General features: G+C 36.1%; 1 pseudogene; it reads right to left on the reverse strand.

Moving 5' to 3' along the window:
• Positions 1–1,245: 1,245 nt before the first annotated feature.
• On the reverse strand, positions 1,246–4,064 carry LOC120186250 (annotated as a pseudogene).
• Between the last annotated feature and the right edge of the window lie 9,864 nt (positions 4,065–13,928).

The raw sequence follows: 13,928 nt of genomic DNA on the forward strand, positions 1-13,928 counted from the left end.
TTTTGTTTTGGTTGTATGCTTTTGCAGCTGTTCGTTACAGGTTTCCATGCTTTGTCAAGGCAAATACAATAAAACCAGATGCTCTTCCATGTGAAACACGAGTTTGTTAGTAACAAATTAAGTGAATTCTAGAATATTGATTTTATATTATTAAATTTTATTTTTTTCTTATTTTTCTCCTAAAGAAATGTTTATAGACATGATTTCCAATTTATTAGATTTGACTTGTTAATTATTTAGATTATCAATAAAAGTTTTAAATTTAATTATTTATTTATTTTAATATAATTCAAATAAATATATTTGATTTAAGTAGAATAAAATATTTGAAAAAAATTAGTTTTCTCTCATTGGTGTCGCTCATCTTTTTCTTTTCTTTTTTTGTTGATCATCGATGACACTAACTTTAATGTTGGTTGTCGATCATTGTATTCTTTATTGTTTCTTTTCTATAGCGTATTTATTTTCTTTGTTTTTTGATTTTAATAAGTTTGTGTGTGTCGTACGCTTTCATATGCCTTTATGATTCTTTGGCTATTTTTTAATTTTTTTTGCTAAAGTTTAATTTGACATCACCATGACTGATTAAGATGACACTTATTTAATATCTCATTTATTTTCTATGCTTTGTACCCTCAGATTAGATTTGGATACTCGATTGCATTCATAGATAGTTTTTCATGTCACTCGAGTCTGATTTGCAGTTTGTCGGTGGTCTTTCAATAGCTTGATCCCCTTTTACGGTTCATTTGCCAATGCAATCAATTATGTTTGTATTTGCAGTGTCTTTGTTCAATAGCTTGATCCCCTTTTACGGTTCATTTGCCAATGCAATCATTATGTTTGTATTGTCTTTGTTCGAGTTTCTTGGTTAGATTAATCTTTCCTATAGTCCTTATGTGATCTTAAGTTGTTAGTTTTGTTTTAATTATTATAGAAAAATTTTCTAATTATGTACTTAATTTACATTTAATTTAAGATTGTGATTGTAAACCTCCATTATAATTTGAAATATTTTTTTATTTTAAATAAAATTTAGTTGCTTCTATTAAAAAAGCAGAATAAAATATTTAAATAAAATTTAAATAAAAAATATAACTTGTTAACTCAAATAACTTTAAATTTCAAATAAAAATTAAAAGTGATAAACTCAATAACTCAATTTAATTTTTACTCGATTTGATTAATCGGTTACAAATTTTCTTCTATTAGAGAAGCCTTTAGGAAGCTTCTTTCAACAATAATATACATGCATCTTTGTGAATGTTGCCTGCTCCCGTCCAACCAGAACAAAGACAGAAAAACTTTTAATTAATCAACAAATTAAATTTCCAATACACGTAATCCAAACCAGACGAGCACATTTCCTGCATAATCTTTCCTAAACTGATGATGGATTCTGAATTGATTCTCAAGGCAGGCCACTGCATTGACTTCTCTGTACATTTAAAAAAAAAAAAAGTAACATTTACAAGATAATATATATTCATAATTTATCTAAATTATTAATAATGCATGTGCACCTAGGGACGCAGCTGCTCAAACAACACATAGTTATTGGTACCTGAGTCAGCCTTTTATTTACATTCCTCTGACTGAACCACTTCACGGGAATTAGATGAATAAGAGCGAAGTCCATTGCCAATAGTTTCTCTATAATCCTTTCGGATACTCCATAGGATCTCCCCACACTTCCTCATACTAGGCCGGTTGTGTCGACGAGGAGCCAGGCATTGTAATGCTAACTCGAGAATCTTTTCGATGGCTAAGTTAGTCCCCGTGGTCAGTTGTAGACTTGGATCCAATGCTGCAATGGCAGCACCATCATTAAACATCTCCATCGTCTGCAATACATGAACATATCAGCACACTTACAAGAAGATGAACTATGTCACACGCCATTAAATTTAATTTAAATGCTGGTAATGGGAGAATGGAGTGAAAATAACACCCATTTTGCTGTTATCCGCTCCCTGAGTTCTCGTTCGGTTCGATAGGTCGCCTGCCTGTGACTAGTTCAACCAATAATACACCAAATGAATAAACATCGCTCTTTTCGGTAAGTTGATAGGTTCTTAGATACTCCGGATCGAGGTAGCCGGCAGTTCCTTTAACTTGTGTAGACACATGGGTTGCACCAGAATCTATGTCAGCAGCCAACCTAGCGAAACCGAAGTCGGTAACTTTGGCTCGAAGCTTTTCTGTAAGGAGAATGTTGGAAGACTTTATGTCTCTGTGGATGATTGGGTGATCTACAAGAATTCAATGCATGATCTTGTTAATCTCTCCATTCATATTTCTCCAACAACAGCAAAGTCTTTGTTTAAAATGCTGTTTTTAAAGGAAACCTGTATACATATGAAGATAGGTGATTGCATGGGCCACATCAATAGCTATATCAAGCCGTGCAGAAACGTCAAGAACTTTTCCATGCACACCTGCGGCAAATTTTCTCATCTTTCAACTCTCAAAATTGCAGCATAAAAAGGATGAATTGAAAAACGACAACGTACGTCTAACTTCTCAGACAATACAAAGTTTGCTACCAAAGTAGCCTACAAGGCGTTATCACTAGCAAACTAAAGATTTGAAGGGTGGAGTACGTTTGTTGAAGGGAGAAATGGGGTTGCGGTGGTTTGTGGCTTTTCTTTTAGTTTGCGGTCATATCCAAGTATTGTAGCTAATATGAAAATATGGAGTTTTGCAGGCTTCGAGGAATTTCGTAGATTTCAAAATTTAATAGAAAAAGAATGACAATAAAAATGTGACTTATGGGGAGCTCCGGAAGAAGTACAACAGAGTATAATAACAAGAACTCACCATCCAAGTGTTCCCTAAGGGTTCCATTAGGCACATATTCCACAACAACAATCCTTTCATCCCCATGCTCTAAATATCCATAAAACTTGACCAAATGCAAATGTTCCACTTGTGCCAGTGTTGTTATTTCGCTTTGGAATTCCACACCTAAATGCTTATCATATACACTACGAACAAGCAAAAAAGTTGATCAATTTCTCAGTGAAGAAGAAACTATTCAAAGTAACTTACAAACCTTTTTAGCACGTTTAATAGCAACAAAGGTTCCATCATCAAGCCTTCCCTTAAAACCGTCCCAAATCCACCTTGTCCAATCCTGAATGCAGGGGAGAAGTTCCTCGTAGCCTTCAAAATTTCCTCCATCGTGAATTTCATGCTCCCGGGCACTTTCTCCTTTGTTGAATTCGAATAAATCACTCGATTCAATCCCCTCCTCTCGCCGTCCGTTCTCGATATTTTCGGTGCAACTGCAAATTAAACAACTGAAATTTATAAGACAGTTTCCATTAGTACATTATTGTAGATTTTATTAACAATGCCAGTTCCAGAAATGGATGACAGTACAAAGCCAATGACTAATTCAATGTTAACTATAAATTCTTTGTATAAAATTCAATGAAAAATTCTGGGTTATCCTTTTTCTATCCAAAACTCGAATGAAAAACTAGTAGCGGAGCCGGCAGTTTGGTTGGTTGCCGAAAATGTCAAAATAGAAAAAGAATCAGTAAAAGTTAAAAATAACACATACAACGTCCGTATTTAAAAAAACTAAAGTTTCTTCTCTTTTTTTAAATCACAACTAAAAACTCATACGAAAATTATTTACTAAAACCATATTTAAGGGGGGACAAAAGGAGTTGTCTTTGTGACGTCATCGACGTTTAAAATTTAAAGTGAAAAGAAACAGAGCATACCGGAAGGAGATTTAAACTCATCTGAAATCCCAAATTTCTTGTAGCCTTGGGCTCGGGAGGTGTAAAACAGGCGACAAAGGCACCGAAGATGTACCGGGCGACAACCTTGATCGGATTTCGGACTGAACCGGATTTCCGGGAGACAGATGATTCAGAGTAAGTAGAGGTTGCAGAGTAAGCAAATGGATCCGGAGTTAACCCGACGCCGAAGCTAGGGTTCCGGCCGTGGGAGCTGGTCATCACGGGAAAAGGAAAAAAAAGAAGGAAGAAAGTAGAGAAGATTGTATGTATCCAATAAAGTAGAAATGGCGGGTAGTTAAGAGATGGAGATATGAAGAGCAGACTTTTTCTTTTTTTATTTGTGAGGATTATGTCCACAGTATTTGCCCTGCTCTTTGGATAATAAAGACATATACAATATTATAAAATCAGACGAATTAGTCAATTTATCGATTATTTAATACTTAATGGTTTAAATTTTTCTTGAAAAATAATATGAAATTTGAATTAACCCTCAATTAAAAAAAGAGAAAATAACCTCAGTGACCAAAATTCTCATATAATATATGATTTTAATCAATTTTTTCCGGATTTGCCAAAATGACCAACAAAATCGCAATGCGATCGCTAATTCGCAACGCAATCTCCATTATCGCAAATCAGTTTCCAGATTCGCAATGCGATTTTCCAATTTCGCGTTGCGATTTTCCCAATTCGCAATGCGAATAAGTAAATCGCAATACGAATTTGGAAAATCGCAATGCGATACTGACTATCGCAATGCGATAATACAAAATCGCAACACGATACTGACTTTCGCAACGAGATTCTGACTATCGCAACGGGATAATACAGAATCGTAATGCGATTTTCAAAGTTCGCTACAGGTTTTAGTTTCGCAACACAAATTTTTTGGGTATATATCTATGCATCTGCAACAACTCCTAACCTAAATCCCTAAATCGCAACTCATTCCATCTCCATCTATCACTCTCTCCGGCGACATCCGTTCCTACATCCTTCCCCATCCGACAACAGGTCTTAGTTTCGCAGCTCGTTTGTTTAGTAAATTAATTTACAACCATGAAATCATCTAATGTTCATCATGTTTGGATAGATTTGTGTTTTGGAGGGTCATGAGAGAATGTTCATGGTGTTTTACAATATATGCCTTTACCTATGAATCTTCAACTAAAACTGTCATTAAAAAAGTTAACTTATGAAACTCTAATGTTACGTGTTTCAAAGAAATTGAATTTAGAGCCCCTAAGTGGATTTAGGCTATCTTATCAGAGAAATGGTAAAGTTTATTTGTTAACCGACAATGAAGATGTTGAACGATTCATTGCTTACATTAGTGTTTCAAGTGATGATGTTACATTGTATGTTGTTAAACCTAGAAGTAGTATTGTTGGGTCAGTAGCGGGTAGTAATCAACTAAGTTTTTCTCAAAACCCACAACATTTCTCTAATCCAAATCCCAATCAACTTTCAGCACCAAATTCCGGTTTTTGTATTGACCAATTAGACGATGATGAGCCAATAGAAAAAATTGTGAGTACTAGTCACTATTCGAAATTTCATATTGGTCAATACCCGGACTTTGATATTGGTCAATACTCGGATTTTGATGATGTTTCAGAAGAAGAAACAGACCCTGCGTGTAATGATTTTGATATTGGTCAATACCCGAATTTTGATGATGAAACAGCCGTTGCCGAGGAAGATGTTGTTGATGATAATGAGGAGGAAGTTACGACTATGAATGAACATATTGAACATTCATTCTGTAATTCATATAATCCTGAAGAAGAAAAAGAAGAAAGAAGAAGAAAAAGTCCCCGAAGAAAAGAAAATGCCACGGGAGTATAACTGGAATATGCCAGAATTACTTCAGATACCGGAAGAAGAGTTGGTAAAGAAAGCAGTTGATTGTTACACAAAAGTTATTCGTATCAAGAAAGATGATTGTTTTGATACAAAGGAAGACTTGAAGATAGCTTTGTATACGAAATGTGTGGAAGATGACTATCAACTAAAAGTTAACAAATCAAGTAAAGATCGTTTTGAAACAAGGTGTATGATTGACAAAAACTGTACGTGGCGTATGATTACAAAGAGGATAAAAGATTGCAAAATGTTTCAAGTTAGGACTTTTTATTGATAAACATACATGTTCAAGAACCCAAGTTTTTCCTCACCATAGACATGCAAACAAAAAGGTGTTGGGTGGTTTTCTGGCTGAGTTAATGTTTTTGAATGACATGGTATATCGGGGACATGAAATTATGACTGACATGAATGCTCGGTTCAAGATTAGTATATCATATTCTCAAGCTTGGAGAGCCAAATGTTATGCCTTGGAATTATTGAGGGGGTCGCCAGAAGCATCGTTTGCCCAACTGCCGGCTTATTGTCACAATTTAAAGCTGAAAAATCCTGGGTCGGTAACTCATATCAAAACAGATAGAGATGGACGCTTTGAGTTGCTGTTTATTGCCATTGGTGTTGCGGTTAGTAAATCAATATAATTATGTTGACTCATTTTTGTTAGTTACATGCATTTCACATTTAAATGATTATATTTCTTGTGTATATTATTTTGTAGATTCGTTCGTTTATTACTTGCATGCGCCCAGTTATTATAGTTGACGGAGCACATTTGAAAGGTCGATACCTTGGAGTAAACTTATTAGCAGTAGCAATGGATGCTAACAATGGGATATTGCCAATAGCTTACGGGGTTGGCAAATCTGAAACCTCTGATTCATGGACATGGTTTATGGGGCATCTTAGGGATTGCATAGGTCCTATTAGCAATCTGACAATCATATTCGATAGGTCAAACTCAATTGACAACGTTGTTAGAAGGTGTTTCCCAGATGCTTTTCATGGACTTTGTGGTGTTCATTTGTATAGAAATCTAAAATCAAGGTCTGCTGGTAAAAAAAAAGCACAAATGGACATACTGGAAGGCTGTAAAAGCTTATCGGGAAGTGGATTTCAATAAGCATATAAACTGTTTAAGACGTGTTTTGCCTCAGTGTGCTCAAACACTAGAAGATGTCGGGTTTGAAAGATGGTCAAGAGTACATCAACTTGGAGCAAGATATGGTTTCATGACGTCTAATAGTGCAGAATCAATCAACGCTCTAAGTCGTCATTCCCGTAAATTACCCATTACTATGTTAATGGAGTTTTTTCGAGCCTCTATTCAACAGTGGTACTACAAGAAAAGAAACCATGCATGTATTATTTCTTTGAATTCGTAACTTATCATATATTTTACTAAGTATTATTTATTTAAATTTACAGGAACATTGGAACATCATGTTACACCATGGACTGAAAAAAAGATAACAAAACGTGTTGTGAAGTCAACATCATGGAGAGTTGAACCATGTTCAAACACTTTGTTTGAAGTACTGGATAATAACTTAAATGGGTTTATCGATCTAAATACAAGGACGTGTAGTTGTATGAAATGACAAACATCTGGTTATCCGTGTGGCCATGTTATAAAAGTTGCTCTTCATCTAAACCAAGATGATTCAAGCACATACGCTATGGATTGCTACACTACAGAAGTATATCGACAGACTTATGCCGAGATTGTCTACCCTATTCCACATCCTTCTGAGTGAGACATACCAGATGACTTACAAACAGTTTTGCCACTAGCCATGGACAGAAGGCTACCTGGCCGACCAACAAGTCACGATCGTATATCGTCTAAGGGTGAAGAGAAGAAGAGATCGACATGTAGTCGGTGCAAGGAAAGTGGTCATACAAGGTTGACATGTGGATCACCAGTGCCATCACAATCATCTTTTCCTCTACCAAAATATTGATCCTCATCAAAATCCAAAGCTCATATGGTGTCAAGAAAAAGGCAATCAAAATCGCAATCATCTTCAAAATCCCAATCACAACTGGATTCACCTTTTGGGACTGTTAACTTAGGTGATTTTTAAATGCAAACGTTGTATTATGTGTATTTTATGTGTGCACTTTTAACATTTTCAGTTAGGCATGTATTAGTAACTTGAGTTTGAACATTGCTATGATCTGTTCAGTTGTTATCACTTATTAGACATTCATTTGACTATCGCAACGGGGAAATCGCAACGCGAAAATGGCTATCGTAACGCGGAAATGGCTATCGCAATGCGAAATGAAAATCGCAATGCGAAAATGAAAATCGCATTGCGATTTTCTCGTTGCGATTTTCATTTTGCATTGCGATTCTCTTGTTGCGATAATCAGTTTCGTGTTGCGATAGCCTGTTTTGCCTTCAACATAATGCAGATTGAAAATCAACAAATCAACTATTACATTTCAATCAATTAAACAAGCACAAATAAGAATTATGTACACATAAATTAAACAAATCAACATTTACAAATCATTTTTTACAAATCAATTAAACAATCAAAAAATAATAATAATTCTTATTTCCTCATCAATTATTGAATCAATGAATCAACTTTTGCACCCGTACATCCATTTCACGCAGCTCACTTAAGGATTAACCTGCAGAAACTAAACATTTGCTCAAACAATACTTCCTACACATCTAAAACCTACAAACAACAAATTATTGAATTCTAGGTACTTAACCAAACATTTTCAAACCAAAAGGAGTATATATGTTAACAAAACTTGCATTTGACTTACCAATTGTTTATGGATACTTTCATAATGCGGATGCAGGTAGGCAACGTCTCGAATATATTGCTCTAGCCATATAATGCCGAAACCACAAGCCTACTGCAGCTCTATCTCTATCGGTGGGAGGTAGAAACTCTATGCTTCCCGTCGTCAAACGCGCCAAGCACATGCATACGAGAGGATCACAATCCCCTCTGGCTCCCGGCGATTGTTGTGGCGCGGTCTCGTCTCTGACAACTGTAACATTGAACTTCTTTGGCTTCTTGTGTCCAAAATGAGTCCAATAATTAATCTCATCCAAGAATTTAACCAAATAAGAGCTCCATCCCTTGATAATATCTCTCAAATCAGACAGTGATATGTAATTTATCATGCTGTCATATACTATTATCTTCAGGGATGGGAGCTGAAGTTGGATAAGAAGCCAATGACGACATTCCAAAACAGGGATAAACACCTGCAATCATAAGTAATAATTCATTTATTTGCGCACTTATTTATGAACACCTTTAAAAAATATAAAAAATAAATACTAACCTTATCGACCTCCCACCATGCAGGATAAAGTTTAGCTTGTCCATTGCCCAACGAAAATGATTCATCTCGTTGATTCTTCAAGTGAACTGCGTGAAAAGCCGCCGGCATTATTGTATATCGCGAATTTTTTTTTATTTTTCCTAAGTTTCCTTATTATTAGAAGACGTGACACCCACGCATCGATATGTTGTTTTACAAAAAAAGACATATATTAGTGAATTACATTAATTTTTAAAAAAATTAATCAAAATCATATATAAGACAAATATAAGACTTACATCCCCATCGAAATAGCCACTGTCTTCAACCCCTAATAACACACCCCACCAAGACCGATTAAGCAACAAATACATCTCATCGTTGAGTTTGCTTATGTCAGTGTAACACCCTTGGCTCCGCTCATGTAGATAAAAATCAACTGCGGTCTTAGCCCAAAGGGTATTATCCAAAATTGTTTCCGGTAGTTGTCTCCTCTCCACTTCAGATTCCGGAAGGGTACTAGCCGGTAACTCATACGAGATCCAACTCTCATCCATCATGTCCGGCAACGGTGGGGATTTCTCAATAATTCGATATATTACCCCATGTGAATCGGGCTCTGGAATGGTGGGAGGGACCTCTTCAACGATGACAGTGGCCTCTTGAACGGTGGGGGGGACTCTCGAGGGATGATAGGGGCCTCTTGAACGATTGGAGGGGACTATTGAGGGATGACAGGTGAGTCAGGCTTCTTCTTGCGGAGTCTTCGCACTATTGGGGTGAACGGAGACGTAATAGTACGTGCACGCCGTCTGAGGTGTGAACTCCGTTGTGCAAGAAAAACCCAACGTAAAGCATCCACCTTATCGGGCCGCTAAAAAAAATTAATACATAAATCAGTAAATAAACAGACATGATATTAAATAAAGACAAATATGTTTCAAACTTGCATTGTATTCACCCAAGTCATTATTCTATCATAGTTCACAAAATGCATCAGATAACATTCTAGAAGTAAGCACTTATATAAACATTTAAAAGGACAACATATATAAACATTCCAGAAGAAGAATAGTTTACTTTCGCAACACGAAACTTAAAATCGCAACGCGAAAATGACTATCGCAACGCGGAAATGGCTATCGTAACGCGGAAATGGCTATCGCAATGCGAAATGAAAATCGCAACGACAAAATCGCAATGCGAAATGAAAATCGCAACGACAAAATCGCAACGCGAAGCACAAATCGCATTGCGATTTTGTCGTTGCGATTTTCATTTCGCATTGCGATAGCCATTTCCGCGTTGCGATTTTAAGTTTCGTGTTGCGAAAGTAAACTATTTTTCTTCTGCAAATTGAAACTTGAATGGATTGCATTACTTCAACCAAAAGACAAAACCAAAAACAAATACTAACTTCACAGGGTTAAAGAATAAACAGTTTAGCAGTATTGGCAGCAACCGAATGAATTTACTAAGCAATCTAAGTGAAATGGTTAATCTAAGTAAAATTACGAGTAAATTTATCATCAAGTTAAATATGAAAAATCTTAAACTTACCTCGTTGCGTAGAGTATGAACCTCATTCTGCAACGATGCTACCATCTCACATAGAGTGGCTACCTCACCATGTAAAGTAGACACCTCAACATGCCATGCACCATCGTCTTTGCGTAAAGTATTGACCTCCTCACGCAAGGCATTGACCTCATCACGTAACTCCCCTAACTCATCCCGTGGAGGTGGAGAACAGGGAGATAAACGTCGTGGCATCTTTGCCGGTCGCCTATCTTGAGGTGATGGTAGAGAAGAGGCTCGATGATGTGACAAAATAGGTGATGGCTGTCGTTGTGGAGGTGTATAGTCGGGTCGATCAGGTGATGGCTCTGGGTGAGGTGATAACTCCCGAAGTGGAGGTTGCTCATCATCCGTGCCATCAAAAAAACGCTTACTAGCTTGCCACCAATCAGTGGCAAGCTCAGCTTCCGTGGGTGTCAGCCTCTGTAATGGAGTGTTGGCCTCCTAACAATATAAAAGCTCAAACAAAGTTAAACGTGTACTAGTAATAACTTGTTTATAAACATATGATAGTATTTATGTTAACTTACATTATTTATTGTCGTATACCGTAGTAAATCTTCTCATTGCAAGGTCCGTTTCCTCTTCCAGGAAATAGCCCTGAGAATATCATTTGAAGTTTTTATTGCATATGTCTGCATGGCGGGAAAGACCTCAAATATCCAAATCTACAAACAATATAATAACAAACATTAGTAATTGTTAAATAATTAATTATAATTTTGGAAACATTATATAAAAATTCTCACCTTAAAGGCCCAAATAAAGCCTGTCAAAGTGTATTTGGAACCATCGCCATGCAAACTTTTTCGATCATCCAAGGCAGACGATAACTTATTCCATGTAGCTTTCCATAAGTACGAACCCCACGGAAATAGGTTCCATGCATTTAGGTCCTCTACCAATTTAATTAGATCATTCGGAATAGGTTGTCTGGCCTCTCTGCCTAAAAAGCCGGCATGCAAAAGTATTAGAAGGCTACTCGGACAACATCGACGTCATCCATCCGAGTAAAACCATCTTTCTTATTCAATAATCTCGTCAAGTCTTCCACGTGTAGATTCGACCTCTCCAGCTCAGGAAAAACCCGGGATAACCATAATGGGCGGGTAATATGTCTAGTGTACCGACCTACATCATCGTGTCCGAAGCGTAGACCGATGATTAAGCAAAACTCCTCCCGCCCAAAATACGTATACGCCGGTGGAAAATCAAACCATATCTCTTCATCACGACGTTGTATAGTATCTGGTAGATCGCTAGTCATGGTTTGAAGAAACAGGTGTGTAAACATCGCATCTCCACCGGGATGTTGTACTTTCAACCATGGCCCGAAGCAAGTATCCTCAAACATTTTTCTTTGTGCAAGTGAAAGCTTCGACGCAATTGTTTTGGCCAGGCTTACTTTATTTCTTAAGGTCAATTGAGCCGAATAAAAGTTCTACAAAAACAATAAACATACTAAGTTAGATATACCAAAAACTACACTGTGAAGATATACCAAAAACAATAATAAACATAAAGAGTAGTAGTTTATTCTTCAAACTTAAATTTGCAACACTGTGAATTTTGTATTTGTCTTTGTTTTTTGGTTGAAGTAATGCAATTCATTCAAGTTTCAATTTGCAGAAGAAGAATAGTTTCTGAAACTTAAAATCGCAACACGAAAATGAAAATCGCAACACGAAAATGACTATCGCAACGCGAATTTGACTATCGCAACGAGAGAATCGCAACGCGAAACTAAAATCGCGTTGCGATTTTGTCGTTGCGATTTTCATTTCACGTTGCGATTCTCGGTTGATTTAATAAGCAATCTAAGTGAAATGGTTAATCTATTATTGAAATTACCAGTAAACTTATCATCAATTTCAATATGAAAAACCTAATAATAATGCAAAAAATTCAAAATGAAAATAATTAAAAAAACTAACCATCGGTGGTTGATTTGGTTGATTTTCCATTTATGATTGTGAGGGTGGCTCTGAGAGATGGAGATAGACGGATTTCGCCGGAGATGGGGAAGGATTTCGTCGGAGATGGGGACGGATGTCGTCGTAGAGAGTGAGAGATGGAGATGGGACTGAGTTGTGATTTTAGGTTTTAGGTTATGTGCGATTACGGGATATACTGTGGACGGTTCAGTGTTCCAATATATTAATATTCGTGTTTGGAATTTGAAAATAAAATACGCGTTGCGATACTAATGACGCTTTGAAAATCGCATTGCGATTATGTATTATCTCGTTGCGAAAGTCAGTTGACTCAATTAAAAAGCAGACTCGAATTGACTTTGAGTTATAATTTTATAAACTCAATTCGAATAACTCAAAATTTTTAGTAATTAGTAGATAATTTTTCATGTTTGAGTTGAGTCACTCGATTCTACATGATACATATATATCATATATGAAAAAAATATGAAGAAATATATATTCATTGTATATGATTTTAGAAAATCATTTAAACTGAAAAAAAATAGTATCAAAATATTATAAATATTTAAAATTAAATTTAAACAAAAAATCGAACAACTCGACTCGACTAGACTCAAATATTATAAATTCGACTCGACTCAAAAAAAATTCAAATCAAATTTGATTTATAAAATAAAAACTTTTTGACTAGACTCGGCTCAAATAAATCACTCCTAAATACTATAGAAAACACAAACCCCGGAACAAAAATGGAGTTTGCCAGGTTTCCAAGCTCAATCTTTACCCACAACTTTTAACCGCAATAACATTGACAGAAGACCTTCCTCTTCGTGTTGTCCGGTAATACAAGGCAGCATAAACACAATCAACGTCAAAAACAAACATTCTCAACCAACCCTTGAGCATTAAACTGCTGGGCCTGGCTGGTTTAAATCAAGATGCACGTCATTTTAAAGATTTAAGCAACAGATTCTCTTATGCGTTCGAATCATGTATACATATGGAACTTGCATGTCCATTGTCCAGGAGTCAAATACACTTCTTTAATTTCCATGCAAAATTATGTCAGAAGTTAAAGTCTGAGGATTCATACTGACTTGCAAACAGCAAAGCTTAAACAAATCTACATACCATGTAAAAAAGAAGAAGAGGGAATGAGGTTCTTCAGTTCCAGTATGACTGTAGGTAAGGCATTTCCCCTTGGATTATAAGTTAATTAATTCTGTTCTCAACCAATTATTTGCGGTAGAGTTTGAGAGACGATTGACAGAGTTCTCAAGTTAGTTGAAACTTGCCTGACTTTCAAGTAAACTGGCTAATCAGCATATCTGTAGAGGACATACAATAAATACACTAGTATCAGGTAAAGCATTTGTAAAAGGTATACTGTTGCATTTGTTATGTTGAAGAATCTGGTAAAGATAACAAAAGAACACAAAAATTTTAACGAGGTTCGATAATGTGTTTACGTCTTCGGTGCTTAGGCTGCGCT

Source organism: Hibiscus syriacus, unplaced genomic scaffold, assembly GCF_006381635.1.
Source record: "Hibiscus syriacus cultivar Baekdansim isolate YM2019G1 unplaced genomic scaffold, ASM638163v2 tig00113337_pilon, whole genome shotgun sequence".
NCBI classification, from domain to species: Eukaryota; Viridiplantae; Streptophyta; class Magnoliopsida; order Malvales; family Malvaceae; genus Hibiscus; species Hibiscus syriacus.